General features: G+C 45.9%; 1 protein-coding gene and 1 pseudogene across 5 annotated transcripts in view; one reads left to right on the top strand and one right to left on the bottom strand.

Moving 5' to 3' along the window:
- The window catches only part of PTPRS (protein tyrosine phosphatase receptor type S), a 442,958-nt gene that overhangs the window by 143,966 nt on the left and 276,651 nt on the right, over positions 1 to 22,341 (top strand). The gene's annotated exons all lie outside the window — the stretch shown is intronic.
- LOC136659736 (5S ribosomal RNA) lies at positions 18,667 to 18,786 on the bottom strand (annotated as a pseudogene).

The following is a 22,341-nucleotide window of genomic DNA, read 5'->3' as shown; positions in this document are numbered from 1 at the left end:
TCCAAAGTCCAGCTGAAATGTCTGCGTGACTTCCTCTTTGCCGACGATGCAGCTGTCACTACCCACTCTGCCAAAGATCTCCAGCAGCTCATGGATCGTTTTAGCAAGGCCTGCCAAGATTTTGGACTGACAATCAGCCTGAAGAAAACACAGGTCATGGTTCAGGATGTGGACTCACCTCCCTGCATTACAATCTCTGAGCATGAACTGGAGGTTGTCCATGACTTTGTGTACCTTGGCTCAACGATCTCCGACACTCTTTCTCTCGATACCGAGCTAAACAAGCGCATCGGTAAAGCAGCTACCACGTTTTCCAGACTCACAAAGAGAGTCTGGTCCAACAAGAAGCTTACGGAACATACCAAGATCCAGGTCTACAGAGCTTGCGTCCTGAGTACACTTCTGTACTGCAGCGAGTCATGGACTCTTAGCTCACAACAGGAGAGGAAACTGAGCGCTTTCCACATGCGCTGCTTCCGACGCATCCTCGGCATCACCTGGCAGGACAAAGTTCCAAACAACACAGTCCTGGAACGTGCTGGAATCCCTAGCATGTATTCACTGCTGAAACAGAGACGCCTGCGTTGGCTTGGTCATGTCATGAGAATGGATGATGGCCGGATCCCAAAGGATCTCCTCTATGGAGAACTCGTGCAAGGAAAGCGCCCTACAGGTAGACCACAGCTGTGATACAAGGACATCTGCAAGAGGGATCTGAAGGCCTTAGGGATGGACCTCAACAAGTGGGAAACCCTGGCCTCTGAGCGGCCCGCTTGGAGGCAGGCTGTGCAGCATGGCCTTTCCCAGTTTGAAGAGACACTTTGCCAACAGTCTGAGGCTAAGAGGCAAAGAAGGAAGGCCCATAGCCAGGGAGACAGACCAGGGACAGACTGCACTTGCTCCCGGTGTGGAAGGGATTGTCACTCCCGGATTGGCCTTTTCAGCCACACTAGACGCTGTGCCAGAACCACCTTTCAGAGCGCAATACCATAGTCTTTCAAGACTGAAGGTTGCCAATACAAACAGTCACTTGGCTAGTCTCCTCTAGTAAGTAGATCCTCCAGGAAGTTTGTAAAGACCAACTCTTTTTTTGCATGACCAAAGCCTTCCTGCTTTAATATATTAAAGATGAATTTATATGATTGAATGAAGGTCTTGCAATAGCTCAAGGCCTATAAAAGGCCTTGCACAAAGCAAGGCTGGCCTTTCCTTTGCTGCCGCTACTGCATCACGGACATGAAACAACAAGCAGTGGAGGGAGCCCTCAACCCACAGCTCACACAAGAGGTCAAACAGTCGCCCTCACGCTGAGAGCAGTTGTGTCGGGCCAGTGTGGGCTCCAACAAATCTCCAGAGGGTCGAAGGCTCATTGGATACTGGGGGCTCCCTGAGGGCCGCACTGAGAGGCCTCGAGGGCCGCAAGTGGCCCCAGGGCCGGGGTTTGGGCACCCCTGACTTAGATCCATGAAGGATTTTTTAATATCTACAGGGCACTTGTTACATACAAGAATGTGTTTTGTCATTCTGGTAGCATTTGGAAATGCATATTTCATCTGACAATATTTGCAAATCGCATTTTTCTTGTAGAAGAAACTTGTAATGTGTAATTACAAGAAGAACTTGTAATGTGAAAATGCCTCCATATGCTAGATGTTGGTCTCACCATTTTCCTGAAAGGAGTAGGAAAGAAAAATAATTTAATGGCTAGTTTGCAAGAAGACATTAATCTATGGTTGTGGGTGGGGGAAGTAAAGAACCAGATTAGGAGTAATTAAAACATTATTTACACAAAGGTTATAAAGATAAACTAATGTAGCTAAATGATTCCGTTTTCTGGAATCGGATAAATATAAATTCTTACCTTTTTAAATTAAGTATATACTTTCAGGTCCTTTTTGTTGCTCTGTATTTTCTTCCAATGCTTTTGAGGCCTTGTGAAGAGGACAGAACAGAACCAAACATATCCACCCACACGCAGAAAACAAAACTGAAACCTTTTTCTTTTATTGTGACAATGGCAGCACATCTGCAATGGCAGATGCATAAAGGAAGAAATGCATCTTGCTCTTGTATTGTAGAGTTCGGTTTGTAACCTCGGACTTGCTTGTCCTCAGTGCACAGAAATTAGAATAATCTGATACTGTACATATTTTTTAGAAATGATTTGGAAAATATTTGAACAGTTTGTCTTAAATTTTTTATTCATCATGTTAAAATAAAACATTCCATAATCAATGTTTTTCTTTTTTTTTCTTTTTTCAATTTTTCTAATTTTTCAGAAAAAAGCAAAAAAGTCTTCAGGAAAGAACCGGAAAAAACTCGTTTTCCCCCGAATTTTTCTGTTTGTTTGTTTTTTCCAGGCCTTCACATCTCTACTTTCAACTAGTCTCAATCCAGACTGTCTTGTGGTTCCACCAGTCTGTCCAACCCAATATGCAGTCTTTTTCTCTATCCTTCTACCTGAGATCTTTTTGAGCTGAAGACTGAACCTGGGACCTTTCTGTATGCAAAGAATCCACTTTACCTCTGAGCTATTGTTGCTGTGGCTTGAATTTCCCATGAGATGACTGCCTATCAAAATTTCTTCTGGCATGTTTGATTTTTTTTTTCTTGCAGAGAGATGAGTAAAATATGATACAGCATTGATTTTACTCAGGCAGACTTGATGTCTCTCTGTGTCTCAGCTGCACTTAACCTTCAGCTGAGTCAACTGGGGAGAGAACTTGCGTTTCCTCTGGTGATCTGCACCTTTTATGTCCCCCACCTCATGAGGTTGCTTAGTCCCTGACAGAACTATGCTCACCTCAGTAAAATGTTGGCATCTTTGTCCTTCACTCCTTTGTCCTTCACTGGACAAAGGACTCCTTTGTCCTTCACTGTTTAAAGTTAGTCTTGGAAGAGGGGTCCCTATCCTCCGTGTTGCAATGTTGGTGTTTTTCCTTTTCTACTGGGCATCTAGTGCTGCTTTTGTAAGCTGTTTGTAGGAGGGGGGCAGGCCTTGGAGGCCTTGGCAGGAAGGTAGAAGAGCCTGACTCTGTTGAAGGCCTGCAAGTGTTTATCCTTCCTTGATTGATAATTTATGTTTTCCTTGGAGTGAGGAATCACTAAACAGCTGTCAGTGGTGTCACAGGGCACATTCATATGGCTCTAATTGGAACCCCCTTTTGGGGTAACAACTCTGCCATGTGCTCCAGCATGTTATCTCAGTCCCTCATCCTTTTCATAAGGAAGAATCGCCCAGATGGCCATCATGATCTGATTCAGATGCCAGGTTCTTGTTGGGCTGTGCTGATGTGTGTGCCCAACTTGTTCAATGTTATGACTAGTCAGTGTTTAATTTTTTTTCAAGTGCTTAAAGCTCCGGTTAGCCTTGACATGTCATTTGAGGAGGTTATGAATACATAAGTATCAGACCTCTGATCCAGTATTGTTTGCACAGACTGGCAGCAGCTCTTCAGGGTTTCAAATAAAGAAAGATCTGGATGCTTTCTAACCTCACCTGGAGATGTCATGGTATATATACAGAACTTTCCAAATACTCTAAGTCAGTGGTTCTCAAACTCATAGGGAATTTGAGGACTGCAGAAAGTCCTTGCGGGGGAGTAGGGGATTGTACTCTGCCTTCAGTTTGCAATCGCAAACCGAAAGTGGAGCGCAGTCGCTCCACTTTCACTTTCTAAGACATGGAGAGCCCTGCGGATGGTTGTGCAGGGCTCCCTACACCCCTGGGAGGCTGCTGCTGGGACTGGTAAGTGCATGCCAGTCACTGTGCCCCCCTTAGCGACACAATCCTAGGGATCGCGTTTCTTTCTTCCCCCACCCCTTAAGGGGGCAGAGACCAGGGCCCACAGGCTGGGGTGTCGCAACACCCCAGTTTGAGAAGCCCTGCCCTAAGCGTTGGTCCTTCCCAAGGTTCTGTGCAAGCTTTTGGTATTTAGGGGCAAAGAAAAGGCCTTTATTCACTTTTATTATTGTGGTATGCATTATGTGGTCTCTGTACCAGCAACACCTTCTTCAACACGAAGCCCCAACACAGAGTCTCTTGGAGACACCCAAGATCAAAGCACTGGCACCAGCTCGACCTGATTCTCACCAGACGCTTCAGCCTTCCCAGCATCAAGATCACACGCAGTTATCAGGGTGCTGCCTGCGACACTGACCGCTCCCTGGTGTGCAGCAGAGTGAAACTGCTAACTAAGCGACTGTATCACACGAAAAAGGAAGGAAGACCTCGCATTGACACCAGCAAGACCCGGGAGCAGGGTAAAGTGGAAGAATTTGCACGAGCGCTTGAGGAATCTCTTCTAGGCCCGGCTGATGCAGATGCATCCAACAGATGGGAACATTTCAGAAATGCCATTTACAGCACTTCCTTGTCCATATTTGGCAAGAAGACCAACAAGACAGCAGACTGGTTTGAAGCCCACTCTGAGGAGTTGACACCAGTCATTGAGGAAAAGAGGAGAGCTCTAGCAGCATACAAAGTCTTTCCCAGTGAGTGCAACCTGCAGATCCTCTGAGCTGCTCGCAGCAAAGTCCAGCAGACTGCCAGGAGATGTGCTAATGACTACTGGCTGCAACTCTGTTCCCAGATACAGATAGCAGCTGACGCAGGCAACATCAAGGGGATGTATGACGGTATCAAGCTGATCCTAGGTCCAACACAGAAGAAAACTGCCCCTCTGAAGTCTGCCACAGGCGAGGTCATGCAGGACCGGGCGCAGCAGATGGGACGCTGGGTGCAGCACTACTCTGAGCTATATTCCCAAGAAAATGCAGTAACTGAGGAAGCACTGAACAACATTGAGTGCCTGCCTGTGTTGGAGGAGCTTGACAGTGAACCAACCCTAGCAGAACTTCACGTGGCCCTGGACTTCCTTGCCTTTGGCAAGGCACCTGGGAAAGACAGCATCCCTGCTGAAGTCCTAAAGTGCTGTAAAGAGATCATCGCCACTGAGCTGCATGAAATCCTCTGTCTCTGCTGGAGGGAAGGTGGAGTACCACAGGACATGAGGGATGCAAACATTGTCATGCTGTACAAGAACAAAGGCGACGGGTGACTGCAATAACTACTGCGGCATCTTAGCGTTGTAGGAAAGCTGTTTGCCTGAGTTGCACTGAAGAGGCTCCAGGTACTTGCAAAGAGCGTCTATCCAGGATCGCAGTGCGGATTCTGAGCCAACAGGTCCACCACCGATATGGTTTTCTCCCTTAGACAACTGCAGGAGAAATGCAGGGAATGACAGCCACTCTTTATAGCCTTCATAGATCTCATGAAGGCTTTTGATCTGGTCAGCAGGGACGGCCTCTTTTAAGATTCTTCCTAAGATCGGATGTCCACCCAGGTTCCTCAGCATCATCAGGTCCTTCCACGAGGACATGAAGGGCACTGTTGTCTTCGATGGCTCCACATCAGACCCTTTTGACATCCGAAGCGGAGTGAAGCAGGGCTGTGTTCTTGCACCAACCTTGTTTGGGATTTTCTTCGCTGTCCTGCTGAAGCAGGCCTTTGGAACTGCAACAGAAGGCATCTATCTCCGGACCAGATCAGACGGAAAGCTCTTCAACCTCTCCAGACTGAGAGCAAAATCCAAAGTCCAGCTGAAATGTCTGCGTGACTTCCTCTTTGCCGACGATGCAGCTGTCACTATCCACTCTGCCAAAGATCTCCAGCAGCTCATGGATCGTTTTAGCAAGGCCTGCCAAGATTTTGGACTGACAATCAGCCTGAAGAAAACACAGGTCATGGTTCAGGATGTGGACTCACCTCCCTGCATTACAATCTCTGCTCATGAGCTGGAGGTTGTCCATGACTTTGTGTGCCTTGGCTCAATGATCTCCGACACTCTTTCTCTCAATGCCGAGCTAAACAAATGCATCGGTAAAGCAGCTACCACATTTTCCAGACTCACAAAGAGAGTGGCCCAACAAGAAGCTGACGGAACATACCAAGATCCAGGTCTACAGAGCTTGCGTCCTGAGTATTATTATTAAGTAATAATAATAATAAGCATCTTGAATACACTTCTGTACTGCAGCGAGTCATGGACTCTTCGCTCACAACAGGAGCTGAACGCTTTCCACATGCGCTGCCTCCGACACATACTTGGTATCACCTGGCAGGACAAAGTTCCAAACAACACAGTCCTGGAACGAGCTGGAATTCCCAGTGTGTATACAGTGCTGAAACAGAGATGCCTGTGTTGGCTTGGTCAGGTTGTGAGAATGGGCGATGGCCAGATCCCAAAGGATCTCCTCTATGGAGAACTTGTGCAGGGAAAGCGCCCTATGGGTAGACCACAGCTGTGATACAAGGACATCTGCAAGAGTGATCTGAAAGCCTTAGGAATGAACCTCAACAGATGGGGAACCTTGGCCTCTGAGCGTTCTGCTTGGAGGCAGACTGTGCAACATGACCTTTCCCAGTTTGATGAGACACTTGGCCAACAGACTGAGGCAGAGAGGCAAAGAAGGAAGGCCCATAGCCACGGAGACAGACTAGGGACAACACTATACTTGCTCCCAGTGTGGAAGGGATTGTCACTCCCGAATCGGCCTTTTCAGCCACAGTAGACACTGTTCCAGAACCACCATTCAGAGCGTGATACCATAGTCTTTCGAGACTGAAGGTTGCCAACAACAATGCATTATGTTAGAATTGGGGCCAAGTTCCAGGATATCGGGTTGCAATGTCTGCTTTTATAACCCAAACTGGGCCAGTTAACGTTTATGTTTTTCAGGCCACTGTAAAGTCTCTAGACCTGGTAAAGCTTCTGGTAACCAGGCTGTTGAAATGTGAACATAAGAACAGCCCCACTGGATCAGGCCATAGGCCCATCTAGTCCAGCTTCCTGTATCACACAGCGGCCCACCAAATGCCCCAGGGAGCACACCAGATAACAAGAGACCTCATTCTGGTGCCCTCCCTTGCATCTGGCATTCTGAAATAGCCCATTTCTAAAATCAGGAGGTTGTACATGCACATCATGGCTTGTAACCCATAATGGATTTTTCCTCCAGAAACTTGTCCAATCCCCTTTTAAAGGCGTCCAGGACAGACGCCATCACCACATCCTGTGGCAAGGAGTTCCACAGACCAACCACACGCTGAGTAAAGAAATATTTTCTTTTGTCTGTTCTAACTCTCCCAACAATGTGATTTCATTTCTGGTTCAGGCTCATCACGTTTTTTTTTGTAATTCTTCAGTATTTTCCAGTTGAGATATTCACTTTAAAAAATGGTTTGGTGACTGGTTCAAATACATTTTATGCCCCGTAATATCCAAGTTGTTTACTTGCATTGTAACACCATAAAAATAGATTGAGTTGAATCTGCTAAAACTTGACAAAAAATTAGTTTTTAATTAGTTGTTGAATATAGGGAAAGGTTTTTGTAAACCCAGTTCATAGAGCAGGATAAAAAACAGGAAAATAAAATGCAAATCCTGTCTAGGTTGAAGGCAACAATGTGATTTTAACTTTGGGGACTGTATTGGTTCCCTGAAAAGAACAAAACATGCCTCTCTGAGCTGTGGAGATTCATTTTCAGTTTGACTCCTGGTGAGATGTGAAGCTATTATTTAAAATTAGGTTCAAAACATTGAATTTTCAAATGGTTTGAGGTGTTCAGGAAAGGAGACACTCAAAAAGCAGCTATAGGTAATGTATGCTATGGAAGGATGCTATGGGAAGACTGTCCTTCCTGTGAGAGTGCCATCCTTATAACTTTATCCTTTATATCCTTTTGTATTGTCTTCATACTAACTTTTGCCTTTCCCATATGACATAAGAGGGCCTGTAGGCTGAAACTGGCTGTCTGAACATACTTGAACATTGTAATCTCTACTCCTTTTTTTTTTTTTTAAAAAGAAAAGAAAAACAGCAGTTTTGAGAGCCACTTTAAAAAAAAGTGTTTGCTGTGAGAGCAATCAAAGATAAAACAGTGGGAGTGAAGGAATCCAAGTGATTGTTTTGAGAACAAGTCTCAAATGACAGGTTTTGGAAAAGTGACTTAAGTTGTGATTTTTCAGACTTTCAACCTTTTAGGGAATGCTACATTCTGGGAAATGCATTCAGTTCATGTGAGGCCCTGGTTGTTCCTTTTTGGTCTTACTGTCATCCTGAATAAGCTGAGAGTGTACACTAGAATCCTTTCAAATTTAGTTGCACGTTGCAATGGAGGATGGGTTGGCAAAGCTGTTTTTTGGGCAAACATATCTGTCATTACTAATCTTCTAACTCAGAGGTTCTCAAACTGGTGGGTCGTGGCCACCAGTTTGTGTAGCGCTTCCCCTGTCCCTTTAAGGGGTGGGGAAAGGGGAGGGAGCCAGTGACACGACCCCCAGGATTGCGTCGCTAAGGGGGGCGCGGAGGGTTGCTTTGCACTTACTTCAAGAAGTCAGGGCTGCAGCAGGCTGCAGGAGGTGCGGGGAGCTCTGCACAGCCCTGCACAGTGCTCCCCGAGGCTTGGAACTGTCACTGAAAGTGGGCACAAAGCACCTCCTGCAAAATGGAATGCTATCACTTTCAGTGACAGTTCCAAGCCTCGGGGAGTGCTGTGCAGGGCTGCGCAGAGCTCCCCGCACCTCCTGCAGCCTGCTGCAGCCCTGCCTTCTTGAAGTGCAAAGCACCTCCCTCACCTCCCTTAGCGACTTGATCCTGGGTAGTGCGTCGCTGCCCCAGCCCCTCCCCTGCAAGAACTTACTGAGGGAGTAAAGCTCCCTCAGAGTTTGAGAAATGCTGTTCTAACTGAAGAACCCTGAATAAGCACAGTAGTTCCCTAGTTTTGTGTAACTTCTCTGTTCTTATGGAGCAGACTGGCTAAATGCCATAAGGATTGAAATGACTGCTAGTTTTGGTTGTCATTTTTCTTTAAAAAGCATTAGTACCAGATATAGACTATTCTGACTGAAAGGGGATTCTGGACTCCAAAGAGGGCAGGGGGAAGTGGGAAGCCAGCCTGGCCCAAGATATCCAACCTCTGAGACAGAATTAGGAAGGCAATGAAAGGCAGAAAGGCTTTCAATTGCCTGTATGGAGCCCAGTCCATCATGATCGTCTCCCACATAAGTCTCATCGATGGACAGAGGGGCTTCTGCTGTAAGTTAACAGTTTCCTCATTGGCCCAAGTCTATCTGCATTTCCTTCTCTCTCTCTCTCTCCCCCCCCCCCCCCATGCCTCTGGAAGGAAGAGCCTGGAACCTGGGCTATGACATCACATGCTAGGATAGGAGATGAAGTAGTCACAAAAGATTCAGGATGTGGGGCTCAGTCCAGAGGTCTGCCTTGAAGCTTGACGGAATCTGGACTGTATGGGTTTTTAGACCAAGTAGTTACTGAAGAGAATAGTTCTGCGAATTGGACTGGTAAAATATTGATTGGATTGCAGCTATAAAGGAAGACCAGATTGCCTGATATACTTGGAAATGATATGAGGGCATTTGTGTGTGTGTGTGTGTGTGTGTGTGTGTGTGTGTGTGTTGGATGACCCCCAATGAAAGTCAAGGCTAGGCGTGTAGTTGTTCCAAGGTGAGATGAGTTTATAATCCAAGTAGACAAGGCAGACATACTGTAGGAGGACAGGTTTGGTTGCTCAATGTTGAAGCAAAGGTCATTGGAGGAGCCTGGAACAGAACTTGTGTCCTTCATTGGAGATTTGTAGGCTTGCCCAGTATCGGTCATCAGAAATTCTTGTCATGGTGCTATCCAATGACACAATCCTGAGGGTATGATTGTCTTCTCTCCAAGCCTTTCATATACCTCTGCCCCCTTCCAGAAAAAGGGGGGAAGTGGAAGGTTCTCTCTCTTTTTAAAATGCTTTGATGAAAAGTACAGTGCGCAGTCCTTCAGACCCAAACTTCACAATCTGAGAAGAAAAAATTGTTATTGAAGCTTTGCTTTGAAACTTTGTTCAAAGAGACACCATCAGTTCTGTTCTTCTGTTTTTCTCCTGCACATCAGAATGTTAAATGTATTTGTTTCAGGAACCCCCCCCCCCCTGCACATGGAAATAAATGTGCATGGGGTGTGGAATTAAAGAGACTGGGAAAACACACCTTTTAAGAAGCTCCTTTCTAGTTTGGGAATGTTTCCATTCTTCTGTGCTACATGCATGACCCTAAATCTGGCCCAAGACTTTCACATGCCAGAGGCAAAAGATGCTCGAGACGCTTCCTTCCCCCTCCTGTTCTCAGATGTAGTGTGGTACACTGAGGAGAAGTGCACTCACTGGAGGCACTCACAGTTGCCAAATGGAGGTTGCAGTGGTAGCCACCCTCTGTTCCACTCCTGGGTAAGTTGCAACCTGAGGCAACTGCCACAGTTTACTTCATTATGTGGTTTGCTGTGCAATGCGGCAGTGATGCTGTTGGGTTCATGATGTAGGGGGACTTGACCCTGAGAACCAGGATCCAGAAGAGGAGCCATTGGTACCTCTTGCTCCATCAGCCAGGTCAGAGATGGCTTGTTTTTGGGCAGGCCAGTTGAGGAAGAAAGTGGAGTGCAGTGGCATCTTAAACAATTGGAAGGCAGCTGATTGCAAATCAGGAAACTGTTACATGTTTTGTGATGCTAGAGTTTGAGGGTGTGGAGCCTGGGAACTGAGAACAGCTATTTGAGGGAGTAGAGGTGGGTCAAAGGGTGTGTTTGGCTTAAGAGTGGAGCTTGATAGAGATGGGGTGGAGCTAATGGCACTCTCCAGCCAAGTGAAAATCAGCATGTTTCTGCCATCTAGTCCATGTTTCTGTCTCCACCCCCAAGGTTTTTTCCTTGCACACCCAGAGGAGGAGGCTGAACCCCTGATTCTGAGATCTGACAACCCCAGCTAAAAATTGAAAATACAGGTGTGCTCAGCTTAACAACCTTCCACTTAATGATGGATGCATATATGACAGTGGTCAAAGCACAACAAAGAGTTTCTTAATGAGGCAGTCAAGACTCCCATAATACTTAACAGAGTGTCTGTCTACACAACAAAGAGGCTGTTAATGCAAAGAAGAAGCAATCTACAGTAGCCTGTGCAGCCAGCTAGTGGCAGGGAGTGTCTGTTTACACAACAAAAGGACTAGATTGGGCTGAGGGTTTGCTTAATGACCTAATTGCATAACAACAGGGATCAGAGTATGTAATTGCATTTTTACATTGTTAAGTGGCACACGCCTATACATATTGCAAAGAACATGTTGCAGAGAACATAAGATTTCTACTGAAAGTGAACCCCCTATGTTGCACCTGGTTCTAAGTTCTGGTTCAGCTGACGGATGCTACCTGATGTAATGCCAATGCGTGTTCCTCCACTCCTGCTCCACCTCTTTGTCTGCCACTGTTGGGGGCGCAAAAACACACATTGTGGATGTGGGGTAAGTTGAGCAAGGTACAAGCATGCAAACCTTTAAGTTGTCAGTTCTGCCTCAGTCTCTTTGCCACTATGAAACATCTAATTCAGTGCTTCCCAAACTCCTATGAGGGAGTTGGGAGCACTGTTAAGTGGGGGGGGGGCACTATGGCAGCAACGCAATCTCCAGAGTTACGCTGCTGCCGAGGACAGGGGTTTTTTTACATTTACCTGGGGGAGTGCCGGCCTGCAGGTCGCGGTGTGGACTCCCCAAGCCTCTGTAAAAACCACTTACTGTTTCCAATTGGAAACCGAAATTGTTTCCAGTTGTGTTTTTTATTGTTACAGAGACTTGGGGAGTCCTACAGAGGCACCTGCAGGGCTCCCCTTCCCCCCCTGGAGGCCGGCACTTCCCCAAGTAAGTGTAAAAAAGCCCCTCCCCCCCCAGCAGGGGACAGGTGCTTCCCTGGCTGGTGGTCAAGACCCATCAGTTTGGGAACCACTGCTGTTATAATTCTCAAGGAGTTGTGAGGCTTTTTTGGTACAGAATTTGGAACTCTGTTTTTGTTGTTGTTGTTTTTTAAGTGCATTGTATGTATGGACCTGAATGTAAGGCTGTATGCATGCAGTGTGATTGTCCAGGTCTTTCTTGTGCTCATTCAGCAAATGGATGTTATTGTAATGGGCATGTTGGAGCTTTGGTTTGGGAATGGGATGATCCGAGGCTCAAATTCTTACTGAGTCCAAAACCTTCGCAATGTGGCTTTAGGCAACTCTTTTTCAGCCTACCATGGAAAATTGTGATGGGGAGGGAATGATCCCCAGGCACACCACCCTGCAACTGAAGTAAGGGCAGGATGCCAGTTGGATCTGCTTTGCAAAGGTATAGTGTGATGCAATGCATATTTGTTCAAAAGTACACTCTGCTGCATTGTATGAGGCTTCCTCCTGTGTAAGTGTGCATTGGATTGCAGACTCAGAACACAATCCCATACACACTTACCTAGTCCCATTGAAGTCAGTGGGTCTTACTTCTGAGTAGACATGCCGATGATTGCACTATAAGTAACAAATAATTTTGATTTAAGAAATGCATGTAATTGTACACTTCTTTATTGCAATTTCAAAAAGTCATTATCATTAATTAAGAATAGTTATATCCAACTTTTCAACAATATTAGTTCACAAAGTAGTTTGCATAGTAAATAAATAAATAAATAGTTTCCTGTCCCCAAAGGGCTCACAGTCTAAAAAAAAATACTAACAAACAACATTTGGTTATAATATGTTGAGGAGGGATAAGCAGTGACACTGGCAGGTGACAAACTCTCTGATATTCCTTGGAGTTCTCCTCTCCTACTCTCCCCCAAATCTGCTTTTGCACTCCTGTGGTGGTGCACAGAGAAATCCTGTGTAAACGTGTTTTGAGAAGACTTTAACTTCTTTTGGAAGAGGCACAGAGAAGGCCAAACCACAGTGAAGCTATCCTGATTCTCCAGTCTCTGCTCCCCGGGAGCTATGGAGAACATTCGGCTTGTTTCAACTTGTTACTTGAAGCTCAAGTTGTTTTCAAACCTCCAGGGTAAGTTTTTTCTCTCCAAAGTAATGTTGCTAAAACCTTCCACCCACACAAGACTGTCTTCTGAGAAGGCAGAGTTAAGAGAGTGGGGTTTTTGTGTGTGTTTAGAAGCAGGCCGGTTTAAATTACTGCAAGTTCAGGCGAGTCCCAGGTTCATTTCTAGGTTTTTTTCGGTCATTTCTATTCATTTAATTTGGGGGTGGGGGAGGAGAGTCTTGTATTATCTTTCTTTGCATGACCTGGCACCACTAGACAGAGGAAAAATGTAATGTGATGTTGAGCATAAATATCCACAGAGAAGGGATTGGAGCATGCTGTGCAACCAGGGCTGTGCATTTAACAAGATTCCACACAAGTGCAGAAAAAAAAAATTCCTCAGACTCCTTCAAGTTCGCTTGGCATTGCCCACAAGCTCATAAAAGTACCTATGTGTATTAAGAAAAGCTTCTAGCTCTTATGAAAGAGAGCAGAATTCTTTATTCAGTGCCACATTCTCTTGCTTTTTTGTGCTCCTGTAGAGTCATTGCATGTCGTAACCTACTGATAAGGTTTGATTTAGAAATCCTTCAGCGAAGATGATTCTGTTCAAAGAAAAAATTGGAGATGAGATAGCAGAGTGAGTGAGATCCACTTTAAAATCTTGCGCATAATTCCTTCCCCAAATCTTGGATGCAAAGCAGGGGATAGGGCCATAACTCAGTTGTCAAGCACCTGTTCCTAGGTTTAATCCTCAGCAGCTCCTGTTCAAAAGTCTCAAGTAGTTGAGATGCTGAACAGTCAGCTAGCATTAAAAGGACTGTTCTAGGTGGTCCAATGATCTGACCATAGTATAAGGCAGGTTCATGTGCTCATGAGAAACATCTGTAAATAATGGAGCACATGATTTCCATGGTTTCAATCCCTGGCAACCTCTGTGGGTAGAACTGGGAAAGATGCCAGTCTGAAAACCTTAATGTCCACCCCCAGTCACTGTTGACAGTTCTGACCTTGTTCCTGACTTGAGCTATCTGTGACCTATATGGGTGCTCAAGTACCTGCACTCTTATTCTTGCACCACGAATTGGTTTTGAGCCCTGTCATTACAACTAAAGTCGCTTCCCTGCTTGTGTTATTTATACAGCTACAGACTTTCTGGTACTTGCTTCTGAAGCTGGTGAGTTTGAAAAATCGAACATAACACTTTCCTTTTGAAAATTAATTAATGTTGCATCAAATGTATAAGGTGCCACGATCCCATTAGCAGGGCCTAGCATTTTACTCTCTACACCACCAAGGAAGCTCATTGAAAAAGCTGTCTGAACTTGCTTCTCCACTGTGCCTCCACTGTGACAGTTTTAGAAAGGGAAATAGCTGGTCTGCTCAGGAAGAACCTTTTGATATGGTGTCAATAGGGCCCCTGCTGGCCTTATCTAAAAACCCTTCTATACTTGGTTCCTTAGTCTGAGCCTCTTGTCTCCACGTGTTCATGCTGTCTTGTCAGACTGCTCTGGAATCCATCTTCGACTATACCTTATGGCAGCATTCCCATACTGTCTGGGAAAGTTTGGGCCACAGTAAGTGGTTGCGGGGGAGGGGCAAAGACAGTGATGCAATTGCCACAATCGCACCTGTTGCCGGGGACAAAAGATTTTCTTTAACTTACCCTCAGCAGTACCAGCACTCCGGAGGGTTCATGGAGCCCATGGACCCCTCTGCAGGGGTCCTCAGAACAGCTTAAAAAAGCACTTGCAACCCACTTCAGGTTTGTGATCGTGAAACAGAAGTGGGTTGTGGTTGCGTTTCTTGGCTGTTCCTAGGCTTGCGGAGCCTTGCAGAGGGGTCCGCAATCTCTCCGCACCCTCCAGAGGCCTGCACTGATAATTTAAAAAAAACAAAAACAAATTTTTGTCCTCGGCAGCAGTACATTCATGGTGATCGCGTTGCTGCCTTCACCATCGCCCTACCCCTTCAGGAAGCAGAGAAAAGGCTTCCCTGGTTGGGGCAGTGTGATGCCCCAGTTTGGGAACCCCTGCTTTATGGCTCGTCTTTGGTCCCCTCTTTCCCCACTCCAGAACCTGACCACCAGCCAACGTTTGATCACATCCTCTGCCTCTGACCGTTGACCTGTCTGACCACACTATTTGGCTCAAACCCTGCTTGGTCCAGACATAAGTTTGCCATGGTTTTGGCTGTGATTTTATTAAACTGCAACTTGGACATGTTTCAGTAATAATAACAATCTGGATGGAACTGTGATGGGGTTAGTGATGGGAGGGCACTGGTGTGCTTGTTATGTTGTGTGTGCATGTGCACAAGGGCTAAGATGTCCCCTTCCCCTATTTAATTTCTTAAGACTAGGGAAGGAATTACCTCTAGTATACCTGTACGTGCACTAACGCAATTTTTTTTTAAAGATCACCCACGTCACAGGTTTACAGGGAGAGCTACAAGAAAATAGGCACTATTCCTAAACAGGGCCCACAAGGGGGGGGGGGTTTGAAGGTTGACAGGTTTCCTGGTTTTTTTTCCATAGCGTGTCTCACTTGCACGTGCTCCCTGCCCCCACAAAATGCCCAGATGGGAGCAGTCCGAGGTTTAATTTGAAGGTCCAGCCTGCAGGCAGCATGAAAGGCTTTTGGGTAACAGCTTGGGCAGAGTCTCGCTATGTTCTGGAAAGGAACAACGGCAGCTGAAGAGAACAGGGCCTCCCGCCAACCATAGCCAGCGCCAGATTAGAGAATTGACTGGAGAGTACCCAACGCAGCTGCTCCATCCAGAGAATCTCTGCCCAGCTTTTCTTCTCTGCATGTCTGTGCAAATCCGCACCAGGCAGCAACAGAGGGAAACAGTGATAAACAGGCTCAGCAGAGAACAAGGCGGGGGATCACACAGGATGGCAGTGGTGATGCTTGCCGCTTCCCTTCTTCGCATCTTCCAAAGCTACACGGTCGCTTTGATTATTTTAATTGTGTGATCTCCTTCAGTCAAGAAAATTTCTATCCTTTATTTTTAAAGATTTTTCTCTCTCTTTCAGCTCCATGCCAAGGGTATTTCAAGGCTCTCAAAGGTTTCAGCATGTGCACATGGTTAAATCCTGGGTGGATGGTTAAATCCTGGGTGGAATTGTGCCTTTCAAAATTAAATAATTTTGAGAGCTGGAATAACATGATGGCTAAGAGACTGACCTATGAATAGGGACTTCCCCAGTTTGAATCTTGGATCTGCCTTGAACACATCAGACTGGCTTAGGTAAGCCATTCCCTTTCAGCCTGGTTTGTCCCCTTCCCCCATCTGTAATATGGGTATAGTAAAGCTTATCTTACAGTATGGGTGTAAGGATTGTTGCATTCAGGTTGTTGCTATATAAAGTGCTATATAAATGCAGAGTATTATTCTTTTGTAAGGATTTAGTCTTTAATAGGTTCTTTGTTGAACATGTTCAGAGCAGGTGTTTTATACTCATGGCAACCCTTCAAGGTAGATGAGGGTTGGGTAGCAGAAGCTCTGACGTTTAAGAGACACACTGGGGAGAGTCCAGGCAAAGAAAAAGTGACCAAGTAGTTAACTGCTTGGGTGTGAACGCTTAGTGATATGGTCATTCTGCCAAGCACCTCTGCTCTCATCCTCCTGGGTTTCAACTGAGGTGCAGATCTATGTGGGATAGGTATGAGAAGGCCAGGCTGGTGGTTCTAATCTCCTGCAGTGCACAAGTCCTTGAACATCTGTGTAGGGCAACCATATTCCCATTGAATCCTATTTCTCAGCCTTTGATAGAAACCCATTTTTCTTGCTGCTTACTCTGTCTTTTCATTCATTCTTGGCACAAGAACACTTGACCCATCTATTCTGCCAACTGAGGGTATTTTTAGCAAAGATGGAGATTGCAGGGCTGAGGTGGGTAGGGGAGAAGGAAAGAGAGGCGCTCCATTCCAGGAAGCCTGGGCTCTTGCTTTTTAATTATGTTTCTGGCCTAGGAAAATTATATGGTTTCTGGAGCGTAAATAGAGAATGTTTGGGAAGGTAATTGTACCTCAGGGTGTAGATTAGCTGGTAATGGGGCCAGTGGGGGGAGCTTCAGAAGCTGCATGGAATTTGGGAAGGGCTGGAGGAGACCAAAAGAGAGTGGGAGCAAGGGAACCGAAAACCTCTGCAAAGCTAAAATAAGACCAGCTCTGTTTGACTGCTGACAGGGGCAGTTTGCCTTCCCACATGTATTGGGATGAATGCCTTCTCAAACTCTTTATTGTCCCTCTCCTGGGTTCCTGGCTGCCCTGAAGAAGTTTGCGGAGTCAGTGGCATGCACGTTTCAGCCAAAAGGGGCAGGATTTCGTCAACTGCCAGACCCCACTCTGGACTTTATCCTGTGCAATTCAGAGCCCAGTGTGGCTGTCTGGAAATGGCAAAGCAGTGCAATGAGCTGGAAAGGCAAATAGGGCCAGAGACATGCAGTAATACCCAACAATTAAAAAAAAAAAAAAAGGTACCTTGCTTTTCTGCACCACTTCTTTCTCTTTCAGTGCAGTCAGTGAATTCAGCAGTACACATACAAATTACAGTTCTCTGAGGCAGCTAGCAAAACTGCCCCAGGCCCAAATCCTAACACACTTTCCGGCACTGGCATAGCTGTGCCAATGGGACATCTGCTACATCCTGCAGTTGGGAGGCACTCATGGAGGCCTCCTCAAAGTAAGGGAATGTTTGTTTCCTTACCTAGGAGCTGCATTGCCATTATGTCAGTGCTGGAAAGTGGGTTAGGATTGCACCCTCAGTTTTTTAAGCTGCAATCATGACTACCTTCCAATGAAAAAGGCAGGGCGGCTGGATTTCGATAAAAAAAAGCAGAGCACCTGCATCAGCAAGCTCTGGGGAGGCAGCAGGCAGAGCTGCCTCACATCCCTGCTTTGTGTAGGCCAAAATAAAGTACAGGGAGCCCTCACAAGACAAGACCCCTGGCTCCAGTTTAAAATCCCATCCATGGAGCTGCCTCAGGGAGGAGGAAGACATGTCATCTTCACTCTCCCTAGCTCTGATTAGTGGAAAGAAGCAAGTGATGATTTGAAATTATTTCTTCTGAGAGAGCTTTTGGAACGTGGCTCTCTTGTTGGCAACACTGAGAGAGACTGGCTGGTGGAAGGTAAGATCATTGAGAGTGTGCTGATGAGTGAAACTTTGCTTGACTATTGAAAGAGAGTAGAGTTTTGCTTGACTTGTTCAGCTGATCCACTCTCTTCAGCTAGAGTGTGTATGAAGGAGAGAGAGAGTGCCTCCCTAGCCACTAACTTCACCGCAGGTCACTGAAATAGGGGTAGCCCAACCATCCCCAAACTGTGGGTCGTAACCCCATTTTTGGTGGGTTGAATGGTGCTAAGCAGAGCCTCCAATGAAAGCACGGGTGATGACAAGATCAGATAACTACAGGTGGGGCCTTGGTATCCACAGGGGATTTGTTCTTGGACCCCCCCCACCAACCCTCCCACAAATACTGAAAAACTGTGGATCAGCAAATCTGCTGATTTTGGCCCCTTAAGCCCTCCAAAGGAGGCATTCTGAACCCCAGAGGCTGCTGGTGGATGTGCGTGGCCTCTGCGGGCTTCGGAAAGTCTTCTGGAGTGACTGGCACACAGCTCCATTTACCTTCAGAGGGTTCAGGTTGGGCCAAGTCTGGCTCAACGTGGGTCCAGGTGACCTGTTTTGAGTCAGATTTGCTGATAAAAAATCCGTGCATAAGTAGGCTCAACCTGGTTGGCAACCTTCAGTCTCGAAAGACTATGGTATAAGCCTACAGCATCTGGTATTCCCAGGCGGTCTCCCATCCAGGTACTAACCAAGCCTGACCCTGCTTAGCTTCCAAGATCAGACGAGATCGGGCATGTGCAGGGTAACAGTTGCTGATTGCCGCTAGCCCTAAGACTATTCAAAAGTAAGATAGCTGCTAATTGTCCTGCAAAGAGCTCAGCTCCCTAAATAAACATATTATATTACAGTAGTTTAAAAAATTATTTTTTTCTAGATCTCCATTAGTCTTGTAAACTTTGGTGGGTCCTGGATAGAGTGTTGTCTTGGTCTTGATGCTCAAAACTTGGGAAATCACTGGGAAAGTCAGATAACCTGGGCCAGGTTTGTCAGCTTTGTAAGGCTGGTTGGAACCCTGTTGCCCCCCCCCCCATGTGTCACCTGACACTTGTTGAATTGGTGTACCACCTTTTGGCCAACTTCAGGGTTGGCTTTGCAGTGCAGCAGAATCTGCCTGGGGCCATTCCTATCTCTGACAAGCTAACACAGTGATGCTGAGGGTAACTCATCTGGGTCTACTTTGCCAGAGTCCATAGTTATGAAAACAGTTGCATCTTTCAGTCAGGAAGGAATCATCAACAGAACCACTGAACGTGTTGTGGGTAGAGCCTAGCTAGGATCTAGATCACTGGTACTCAAACTACTTGGGAGATATATTTGAGCAACTCTGTCTGGAGATATTAGTTGTAAAACTATATGCCTAATGAAGGTTTGTTGTATGTTGTATGTTACTTGGGAGATAAGTCTTTGTGGGGCAGAGGGGAAAGTAGTGATGTGATCCCCAGAATCACGCTGCTCCTGGGAAAGGGGGACTATTTTTAAACATAACTTACATGCTGCCTGGATCGGGGTGTGTGTGTGTGGGGAGCCCCATGGAGCACTCTACAGGGTTCCCCACAGCTTGTAAAAAGTGAAAGTTGAAACCACGACCCACTTCCAGTTTCATCACAATCACAACTTTTACTTTTTACCAGCTATGGGGAGTCCTGCAGAGCACTCCCTTCCCCCTCAGCAGCATGATCCTGGGAATTGTGTCGCTGCTTTCCCCTGCCCCCCCTTAAAGGGAAGGGGGCAGTGTTACGTGGGCTGGTGGGTCATGAGTTTGAGAACCTCTGATCTAGACTGTGCTCATTTCTCTGATTACCTGGCAGAATGTGGTTTCTCTGGCTGTATCGGGAAGGGTGAGGATGTGCAATATTCCTTGACTGATGGAAATTGTTTCAGTGCTTATTAGGTATGTGGAGGAATTTATTTGAAGGGAATGAACGTGTGTTCAGAACACCTCTCTAAACCTTAAATTGCTACATCTGTCTTCTCACTTATATACTGGCCAGCTAGTAATCCAAATTTTCCCTTCCATGTTCTTGTCCCCTACCATGTGACTTTTAGCAGTTTGGTATGGGATGGGAGTACATTCGTGTGTGTCTTTACTAAGCCCAACTCTGAACAAATCTGTTCTGAGTGGGTGATTTAGGTAGGAGTTCATGGACAGCTAGACTTCTTGCTCCAAAAAGCAAGTCCCACAACTGATAGAGAGGGGGCTGCTTTTGCGTGCCACCTCCCAAACTGGTATTCTTCTAGTCTTTCCCCTTTCTTCTCTTTCCCACCATATAAATAAAAGGCACAAAGCCACCAGAGCCATTTTTGTTGAACACAAATAGAAGATAAAATAGTGGAAAACTAATTTTTTTCATGCTCATTGGTGGGAAAGATTAAAATTATGCAAATCCTTTGCAGCGAGCCCTGTGCCGAGATAAGGGGATGTTCAAGTCGGTTGCTCACCTGCTAATTCGCTCATTGAAAAATGAGCAGGAAAGCTGTGATCTGAGACACTGCCAGCTTTTCCTGTTGATCAGGGAGGAAGAACTCTGTACTCTGCTGAAGTGTAGAAGTGGAGGAGAGGGATCAAGCAAAGGACTGCTTTTTTCAAAAGAACAGACATATTTCTCTTGGCAGGGGAGGTCCAGATTTCCCCCAGCTGGATGCTCCAATAAGACCTGTGTGCGCTTCTGCACTCCAGTGCCCTGGAACAGACTTGGGCAGCCCCATCACAAGCAGCCTCAAAGGCTTTGCTTTCCTGTAGGATGTCGCTGCAGGCCCACTAGGGCTTGCTGTAGCCTCTTTTCAAATGGATCTCCATATCTCCCTGTACAGCTGCAGTCCCAGGGGCTTGCAAATTTCTGGCCCAAGATGCTTGTGAGCAGAAGCAGGGCTTACTCTCTGGTCCGGAGGAAATATCTCCTCTGTGTCTTCTTTGGCTTTTCATTTTTTCCTGCTCCTTCATCTTCTAGTGATGAATTCAGCCTCCAAAGGCTTTTTGTTCCGATAAGCTGCCAGAAAACCTCTCTGGTGCTTTATCCTAGCCAAGCTCTCTCTGTGCCTTTGGCATGAGATTATTATTATTTTTTATGGGCTAGTAAAAGAAAAATTTGACACTTGAGGTGTTTGCGCACACTCTCTCGCTCTCTCTTTCGCTCTCTCAACTTGGCCAGTTTTACTTTTCACATTTTTTTAATTGCTTAATTAAATTGTGAATTGTTTATTTCTTTGGTTCATAGCTTTCTTTGCATTTTCTGCCTGTTACTGAGAGAACCTGTTGGGATTTTGTTTGTTATAATTTTATCCTGCCCTTCTGCCAGGGATCTCAATGTTGCAAACACAGGGTTCCTAGTTAGCTGCTGGGCAAAGAGGGATCAAGTATTACCTCTTATATTTAGAAGAGGGAGAGTGACTGTCCCTGGAAAGAAACTTTTCAGTTGGCTCTCTGCAGGTATGTCTGTTTATCTTTAGGATTGTGAGTCCTTTTGGGACAGGGAATTGTCTTCTTCTTCATTTGCTGTATAAACTAGTTTGAGAACCATTTTTGTCTTCAAAGTGCTAGGTACATAATAAAAATTATCTCCCCAATGCCCCTGTTGTCTTTGCAGCAACAATGTGAGAAGTAGGTGGGGCTAAGACAGCATTACTGGCCCAAGATTAGCTTCATGGCAGGTCTCTTTAGTCTTACTCTAACCACTATGTAACTCTTCAGGTTACATACAATCAGGTTGTTTTTAAAGAGCACTTAATTCAACTCTTTAAAAAAAAAAAAAAGACCTGAATATTATGGGGTGGGTGAGTGCATGCATGAGAGAGAGAGAGAGAGCATGGCAATTTTGGGTGGGTAACAAGGTGTTACATTTTTAAAACAGCAAGCCCACAAAATGCTGGGAACGCTACTCCCGCTCACAGGCTGTCTTAGATCTTGGTGAGATGTTGGGAAGGTCTCTTCGTTTGCCAGTGTGGAATATCCAGATCCATTTTCCTGAATTTTTCCCACCACTTCCCCTATTCCAGTCTTACTTTTCACTGAAGTGGTAAACCTGTGTACAGTGGCATAGCTAGCAGGGGACGAGGGCGGTCCGCCCCAGGTACCACCCTTCGGGGATGTGACACCACAAATGCCCTAACATCGCGAAGGTTAGAAGTTACTCCATCATGCTATATACCGTTGGCTGCAGAATTTCCAGCTGAATGTAATGCCAAAAACATTGCAATGCCAATGAAATATCTCCAATCCATCAAAAGTTATGGCCAAAAAACCAGAAACCAAAAAATGCATTGAACCCTATGGAAAATGAAACTGAGCCATATCGCGCATTTACTCGCGAGTAGGTGA

This window comes from Tiliqua scincoides, chromosome 8, assembly GCF_035046505.1.
Source record: "Tiliqua scincoides isolate rTilSci1 chromosome 8, rTilSci1.hap2, whole genome shotgun sequence".
Classification (NCBI taxonomy): domain Eukaryota; kingdom Metazoa; phylum Chordata; class Lepidosauria; order Squamata; family Scincidae; genus Tiliqua; species Tiliqua scincoides.
Note: the sequence above shows the minus strand (reverse complement) of the source record. Positions and strands in the feature narration are given on the sequence as shown.